The sequence below is a fragment of the Carassius gibelio genome, chromosome B20 (assembly GCF_023724105.1).
Source record: "Carassius gibelio isolate Cgi1373 ecotype wild population from Czech Republic chromosome B20, carGib1.2-hapl.c, whole genome shotgun sequence".
NCBI classification, from domain to species: Eukaryota; Metazoa; Chordata; class Actinopteri; order Cypriniformes; family Cyprinidae; genus Carassius; species Carassius gibelio.
This window is the reverse complement of record NC_068415.1, coordinates 1,706,142-1,714,338: the sequence shown is the minus strand read 5'-3', so window position 1 is coordinate 1,714,338 and position 8,197 is coordinate 1,706,142. Positions and strand designations below refer to the sequence as shown.

Here is an 8,197-nt window from a genome sequence, read left to right as displayed (position 1 = left end):
GCGATACCCGAAATGACTCAAATGATCCGCGGACCCGCTACGAACTCTCGAACGGATTCAAATGATTTGCGATCACGCTCCGAACTCCCAAACTGACTCAAATGATTCGCGAACCCAAACTGATTCAAATGATCCGCGGACCCGCTACGAACTCTCGAACGGATTCAAATGATTCGCGATCACGCTCCGAACTCCCATACTGACTCAAATGATTCGCGATACCCCAAATGACTCAAATGATCCGCGGACCCGCTACGAACTCTCGAACGGATTCAAACCCAGATAGCAAACAGTCATTGAAACTATGCTGAATCAACATTCCGTTGTCAACGTTAAGTCATTGAATCAACATCGAACTCTGATGTTGATTCAACATCATTTTGCACCCTGATTTAATATTGAAACAATGTTGAAATTCTGTCCATAGATCAACGGAATTTCAATGCTATTTCAATTATCAGGAATATTGAAACAATGTTGAAATTTCAACTGAACTAAGGATCAACGTGATTTCAATGGAATTTCAATCGTTTTTAAATGTTAATTTTAAATGTAATGCCATAAATTAAATAGCCTGCTTTATCTACAGCCAGGATGTTAAAAATTAATGGAACATTTTAAATCTTGTATAAAACACAGAACACACCACACTATTTAAAATCAAATTCCTGTTTATTAGCATCTCTACTCTTTATTTACACTTCACTGTCATCTGATGCCTGCATAAGTTGTCGCCCAGTCCCTCCTGCCCCGGTCTGGCGCATAGCGCAGCCACTTTTGGGTGAAAATTGGGTGATGGTAGCTGTCCCCATCTGCTGAGTAAGAGCATCTAAAACAGAAGATAAAATCACAATGCAAAAAAAATATAGCATTTAAGTTAAACAGAACATATACTTGAACTAATTCAGTAGTGCAGTAAGAGCAGTAGTGTTGTAGGCTAGATCATATTTCCCCTATATTCAAAGCACTTTTCAAAACTGCCTGTTCATGGATGTATTCGAATTAAAGGGAGGCAAAAAGGATTAGCTTGCAGTGACCTCTTTCATAAGGAAAATGTATGAGGCCAATTGACTCAAAAAAATGTATGTTTATTATTTTATTAGTTCAGAAGTAGTTGTTAACACCACAAATTTAATATAAATAACTGGATACTAATTAAATAGTTAATGTAGATTAGAGTTACCATAGACAAAAGATGCTTTGACAAAATAATCATAGACAAAAACCATTGCATTCAGTTTTTGACGAGGTTTTGGGCTGGAAAACCAATTGCAAGTGGTGCAAGTTGTTTGCAGAAATAAAATAAAATGAAATCAAAAATGTTGTTTTGCTTACTTGGTGTGCAATAGTGATCTGTAAAAGAACAGAAAAGACAAAAATCTCTGTTAAAAACAGCAATTAAAATTCACAATCATACAGTGTGACTGTACTTTATACATATGTATTCCGGTAACCAATCTGTTATGAAAAATATAAAAACAGAGTATATAAACAACATAATATACAAATTAAATATACAGTGGTTTATTCTTTTCAGCTACAGTTGATGTTATAGTAGCATTCAAGAAATAAATGTAAAATATAAGAAACAAAATACACTTTAATGTAGGCCTATAAAATATAAAATTCTCATTAAAGCTAATGAATTACGCCCCATTAACTGGACTCCCCCGCCCTCTCAGATCACCATAAATGTGTAAGAGATTTTAATGCTAAAATATGCTATTTTTTATGCTGCACTTTCTTCCTATAGTGAATATCAAGCTACAATATATCTGTTTGTCAGCTCAAATGTTTCAGTGGTAGAACTTTTGCCTAGCGTGTCAGAGGTCCGGGTTTGGGTTTTAAACCACACTCGTATGTTTTTTTTTAATGTATTTATCAAAACTGATTATGTTTATCAGTTGTTGTATATCAGACAGGGATACGTTTGTGTATATTTATGTTTAGTAATTTCACCGGAACGAATACACCGTCTGGTCTCCACAACGGATTGAAGCGCGTGTCCGAGTGCAGACCTTATACAGTGCAGACTGTACACAGCATCCGGGCCACGGATCGCAGCGACAACAAACACTTTGATCACTTGATAAAAAAATAATAAAAAATAAAACATTTCAACTCTAGATCGCCTCTTATTAAATTAAACTTATTGTACTTACGTACAATTGATGCTCAGCTAAATAACTGGAGATGTTATATTTGTATTGATACATTCGTGCCGCAAGATGTTTCTATTATGAAGACTGGAAGACTCTAATAGTCTGGACTCTGAGTTTTTGCTAACTTTATAACATAGAAGACAACCACGAAGTACTTTTGGCAGATTTTGACATATTGGTAAAATGAAAATCAATTTCAGTGAATGCAGCACTGTGTTGGTTAACCAACTCAAACAGTACACTGACTGAACTGCTATGAAGAGAGAACTGAAGATGAACACAGAGCCGAGACAGATAACGAACAATAGACTGACTCGTTCACAAGTGAAGAACCGGTTGCATCGGTTTTCGGATCACCAGTAGTTCTTTCGGTCAGTTCGATTCAATAAACCGGTTGAAGAAAACGATTCACCGGTTCTTTTGCCCTCGACGTAATGGCCTTCGGTTTACCTGCGCTCATAACACTAGCACAGAATCAGTTCAGAATCAATCACCAAAAGAATCAGTTTGGTTCAGGCACTCTGTGTGTCAGTCTGCTTCACGCTGAATCACACATGCACAGTATCATCAGCTCATCGATTCTTCTTATCTGTCTCGGCTTGGTGTTCATCTTCAGTTCTCTCTTCACAGCAGTTCAGTCAGTGTACTGTTAGCGTAAATGAATTACTCCGGGATATTGGTTTGTTTTAACTCAGAGGGAGTGTTAGCCAAATTAAAAAAGTTAACAGTTTAAGTCATTTGTGGATTAACGCGTATTGGAGATGCGAACCGTTTAAAACGATTCAGTTCGATTTGGCAGAAGTATTGTTCCTTGTTAGAGTGTGTTCATTACTATTACTAATAGGTTTCCTTTTTACATTTTAAAGTTTTTTTTTTACATTGGTAATCTATGAAATAACTTTAATGATCAATATAATAATTAATATTAATATTACATTTTTATTCATTTACAAAGTATGGTTCAGTACTTTTACTGATTTTTTTTTTAATAGTAAAGCTCTATTTTAGTTTTCATTCAGTATCCATTTTAAAAACTATTGGTTGACAAATTTGATATATTGGCCAGTGTGGTCCAACCTAGCTATCAGTATCGGTAAAATCCACTATTGGTCAATCGCTAGTTGATAATACTGTGGTGCGGTGTGTGGATGTCCAGCATTTGTACAGTTCTGCTGCTTTGGGCGTCGTCATTCCCGTCACCAGTGTATTGGCTGATTACTTTTACTGAGCATGTAGGGAAATTTACTCTGCATTTAAAGGGATGGTTCACCCCAAAATGAAAATTTGCTGTTAATTTACTCACCCTCAGGTCATCCAAGGTTTTTGCAGTAGAACAGTAAAGGTGTTTTAGGTGAAACCGTTGCCCTTGGTGATTCTTAAATGCAAGTCAGCGGCTGCTGGTTTTTGAGAAAAAAACAACAGGACCAAATACCGGTCGCTCCTGGTGACACATTGAGATCTAATGAAGAGAAATTATTGGTCTGTACAAGAAAATGAACACTACTTACAACAGTATTACCTTTAACCCAAAGCCTGGGCAACCAGCTGTCAGCGCGTTCACAACTGTCCATAGACGCAACTTCTCTGTTGCATGACAACGGATGCAGGCACGAGATACTGGAGCTCATGACGCTGTTTGCCGGCGCAGCATCGTGATGTCTATCAGCCATCGGCGATGGACGATGGAATCGTCTATCGGCCCAACCCTAACCAGGATGACATAATTAAACAATTGTACACCATTTTGAATACATTTTTAATATTTGTTAGCTAAACAAATGCACAGCTTCCACCAAGAAAAAAAAGCAAGCACACCAGGTCATGTGACTAGAACCGACTCAATCAGCTTCCTTCGGGGTGAAATTCCCCGTTGTTTTTGAAAAACGGGGTGCACAAAAACACTGCAGGGTTTGTTTTACTTTTCTTCGAAAATGAATCCTGTACCAGAGTTACAGCAAGGGTTTTTCAGTGGTGGAAATCCTTTACTGAAATGTCCTTGTTGTAACGGAGATCCCAGCTGATGGATGCCTAGCAACGACAGACACCTCAGGCACGTGCGTGTGTGTTAACTGGGCGCATTGACACACGCAACCACACGCCTACAGACATATTTAGCTGAGCAAGCCAAATGAAGCGAGCGAAAAGACCAATTTCGACAAAGGGCAATGAAGTTACTTGCAAAATATGTTGCGCGGTATTAAAATGAAGTAAAATAGTTGTGCAAGTACAATGCTGTATCACTTGCGATGCAAACATCCACAAGCAAATGAAAGCCGATGAGTACAACTGATGAGTAGTTTACACTTTAGATTAGGGGGTGCAGAAAGCTTTGTAAATTATTTATAATGTTTATTGAGATAATAGTACAATGTTGACATTTCAATGATTTATAAGTGATTAATAATATATTAACTAGTAACTATTAACCATTAAGGATTTTGTTTGATTCAGTTGTTTACTGAAGGCCCTGACTGAAACCCCAGGGTACTCAGGGTACTTACTGTCTGACAGCAGGTTCACTCAGACTCTGCTCATCATCACTGAAGAGTCCAGGAACAAAACAAGCCATCTGACACAGAGACAACAATATTTACTCTGCAGTTCCAGGTTCATTAGAAGGAAACAAGATAAAGCAGAGGTAAAATGCAGATAAAAGACAGAATAATATATATAACAACAACATATGTGATATACAAATTCTACTACTAATAACATAATCTTAAAATAACGGAATCTATATTTTTAGTTTTAGGTTGAGTGTGACTTACGTTTTGATGTCAGGGACTTCTTAAAATTGGTGAAATATATTCTGAAAAAGGCATATTAATGTATTTCATGAGCTTCTTTCATGAGTATTTCATGAGCTTTTTGAGTTCACCTGTATTTCTAAGTCAGTATCTCCCTTCAGCCACATTTCTGAAGGGAGATACTGACTTAGAAATACAGGTGAACTGAAGAAGCTCATGAAATACATTAATATGCCTTTTTCAGAATATATTTCACCAATTTTCTTTTCAAAAATCTTGGAGTTTCACTTTGTTCTGTAGAGTTTCTTTCTCTCATCCTGAAATCACAGAACAATTTGTACTAATATCTGTTTATCATGAAATATCAAAACTCATGTGAACTTGTTTTCAGCCAATTACACTCTCAGTGTAAGTGACGTCATCGATTCAGTAAATCAGCCTTTTCCAAAAAAAAATACACTGACAAATCAACAGCAAAACATTCAGAGCCATCAAAATATCTCATACACACACGAAGATTTGATTTAAAGCCCAGAGTTTCATCAACAAGAGCTAAATCTATAGAGTTAGCCTACCTGAAAACTGCTAAGACGCTAACGGACTTTTTCGAAGACACTAAACCATTTCTATAAAATAAATTTAGTTGAAATATGTCAATAACAAGTAAGAAACGTGTCAGGAACATTTGTATATCATATTTGTGTGATTTTAGCGACTAAACTTACCTAAAACAGCGTAAACCGCAGCGAGAGACGGAGATTACTGCTTGCCAGTAACGTTTTTTGTGTTGACGCCCCGTTTCCATGGCAACTCTGCTCCCCGCTCGCGCAGAACTCACCGCACACACAGCATTCACACAAACAAACATCTCGAGTTAAAACATTACATTTATAATGTACAGCCTCATTCAATAATCACTCACTATAGAGACGGATTCTTTCTGGCAGCCTGTAAAACAGTGAAAAACACGACGATAAAGCAGTCAGGACTTCTCTTTAATAAACCGCTTTTACATTTTCCCTCCGAGAAACTGCTGGAAACGCAAGGCTTTAACATTAATTTACCGTGACCGTTGTCTAAACAAGTTAACGGTAACATTATTTGAAAATGAGCCAGTCTCTTCAGCTGCCCACAGACTGTATAAAAACACACCGCGTGCCTGTGCTGTCCGGGTTCATATCGAACATTAAGCAAGCTTACCTGTACACTTGTGCCAAGGGTCCAGAAATGAGCTGTGTCCGGTGCAGTACGTTGGGTATACCACCCGTTGATCTCCCGGTCAACCAAAAATCGATGGATTTTCAATCATATTTCCCGGTCAACTATATTTCGATGCTTTTTCAATCATATTTCCCGGTCAACTATATTTCGATGACTTTTCAACAACCGCATCGTTTCTCTGTCCACTATAAATCAATAACTTTTCAACACATTAAGGGATCAACCGCGGTAACCAAATATCAATGCTTAATCAATCATAAAGATAACTATAGATCAATGTTGTTCCAATATTGTTGCCATCAACATTAATAACATCAGGTTTTCATCGATATGGTAATGGTGATTCAACATTTATTTTGCATTGAAATTTCAATATCAACCATAATGATGATTCAGATGGAAAAACAATGTTTATTCAATGTTGGCTTGCTGTCTGGGAATGATTCGCGATCACGCTCCGAACTCCCATACTGACTCAAATGATCCTCGATCCCGTTTGGAACTCCCAAACTGACACCAAAAAACACGCCAGCGCTACTATTGGCTTAGTTCTCCACTGGTTTTCTCTGAGGTGGTGGGATCACATCAGATTGAGATTAATCTTGCAGATCATGACTTATATCTACTCTTCCTCTCCCTGCAGTTTGGTAATATAAAGATTCCTCCTTTGAACTCCCACTTCTTCTGTGGGTTTTATTGTTACTGTTGTATTTTATAGCACATGATGCTCACTGCTATTTTTAGATTTAATTCATGTAAATTAACAAGCTGTTGTTGTGAAGTGCAATCATGAAAAGAGAGTGTGAATTAATTTAATAATAAATAATAAATAATTATTAATAATTACTGCTTTAAGGGTGATTCATGCAATTAATTGTCAAATAGCTGAATGTGTTGAATTAGGGTGATTAGTATTTAGATTTTCAGGTTTCCAGAGCAACATTAAATAAATAATGGGGATTCAAAGAGGTCAAATAATTTATAATAATTAAATAAAAATAAGTGGAATAACAACAACTTAGATTTCATGACACCATCTAGCGGAAGGTTTTATTATGTTTATTTGAATTAAGTTTAAGTTATTTTGTAAATAATATTTGACCATTTTCTTAATAGAAGGAAATGTATTTTAAATTATGTTTACTATTTTATTTATGCATTAAGCAGCTTTTGTTTTTAATCAAAAACTGTTGTTATTGTATAGTGTCACACTTTATTACATGCAACATCCTCTCATTAGTCATTAATAACTATCATCTATTAGATGACTGTAACTTTAATGAGATTAAATTGAGATTTTCTGCATTAATATTTTTAGAAAACACTCAAGATTATGTTGCAAAAATTGTTTATTAAATGTGTATAAAAAGCAATGTAAAACATTAATTTTATATCCAACCATTCATATGCACTGCTGCTGTTATTATTTTACACATGACAATATCTTCATAAGCTGTTCCTCACAATACTGATGAGCTCAGACAAAACCAGCTCTGAAGACTTTAGTCCTGGATTCAAAATCATGTGGAAGAAGTCTTTCCATAAAGTCTCGACGGGAACGCTGGAAAAACAAGACCATCATTAGATCAAATACTTCACCTGCATACATGATAAACTCACAACAATGACACATCTCACCCCCAAAATCACCTGATATTTTGAGATGCAAAAGATATATTTATAATATCTATTACTGTTGTTTTCATTTTAAAACTATTCATAATATAATATATTCATTCATATATCACATTATTCTGCAACATTTTGTATTTGTAATTAAATTATTGTTTGTAGTAACTTAATATCACATTTTAATCATGCTGATTTTTGGAGAAAAACTGAAATGGCACTCTTCGTGTGATATTGATTAACTACATAAAATGATATAAATATATACATTTTCTAACCCCCATATCTTGAATTTTGTGATCATTCACATGCATTCATGTAAAGCATTTGAATACACCGAATAATGCAGTGAAAGAACGCACTCAAACTGCACACGCGCCACACGCACTAGTATGACTTCATCATGTAACTTTACATTAGCCTAAATGCGGGCACTTT

At 35.9% G+C, this 8,197-nt stretch overlaps 1 long non-coding RNA gene across 2 annotated transcripts; it reads right to left on the bottom strand.

Moving 5' to 3' along the window:
• Positions 1-673: 673 nt before the first annotated feature.
• Positions 674-5,063, bottom strand: LOC127984030 (uncharacterized). 2 transcript variants are annotated; one of them, XR_008160528.1, is made up of 6 exons: positions 4,931-5,063; positions 4,664-4,731; positions 3,682-3,868; positions 3,466-3,603; positions 1,336-1,353; positions 674-829 (listed from the first exon to the last, which is right to left on the bottom strand). It is a non-coding gene; the product is annotated as an uncharacterized LOC127984030 (long non-coding RNA). The 2 variants fall into 2 exon arrangements; XR_008160527.1 differs by lacking the exons at positions 3,466-3,603; positions 3,682-3,868.
• Positions 5,064-8,197: the final 3,134 nt, after the last annotated feature.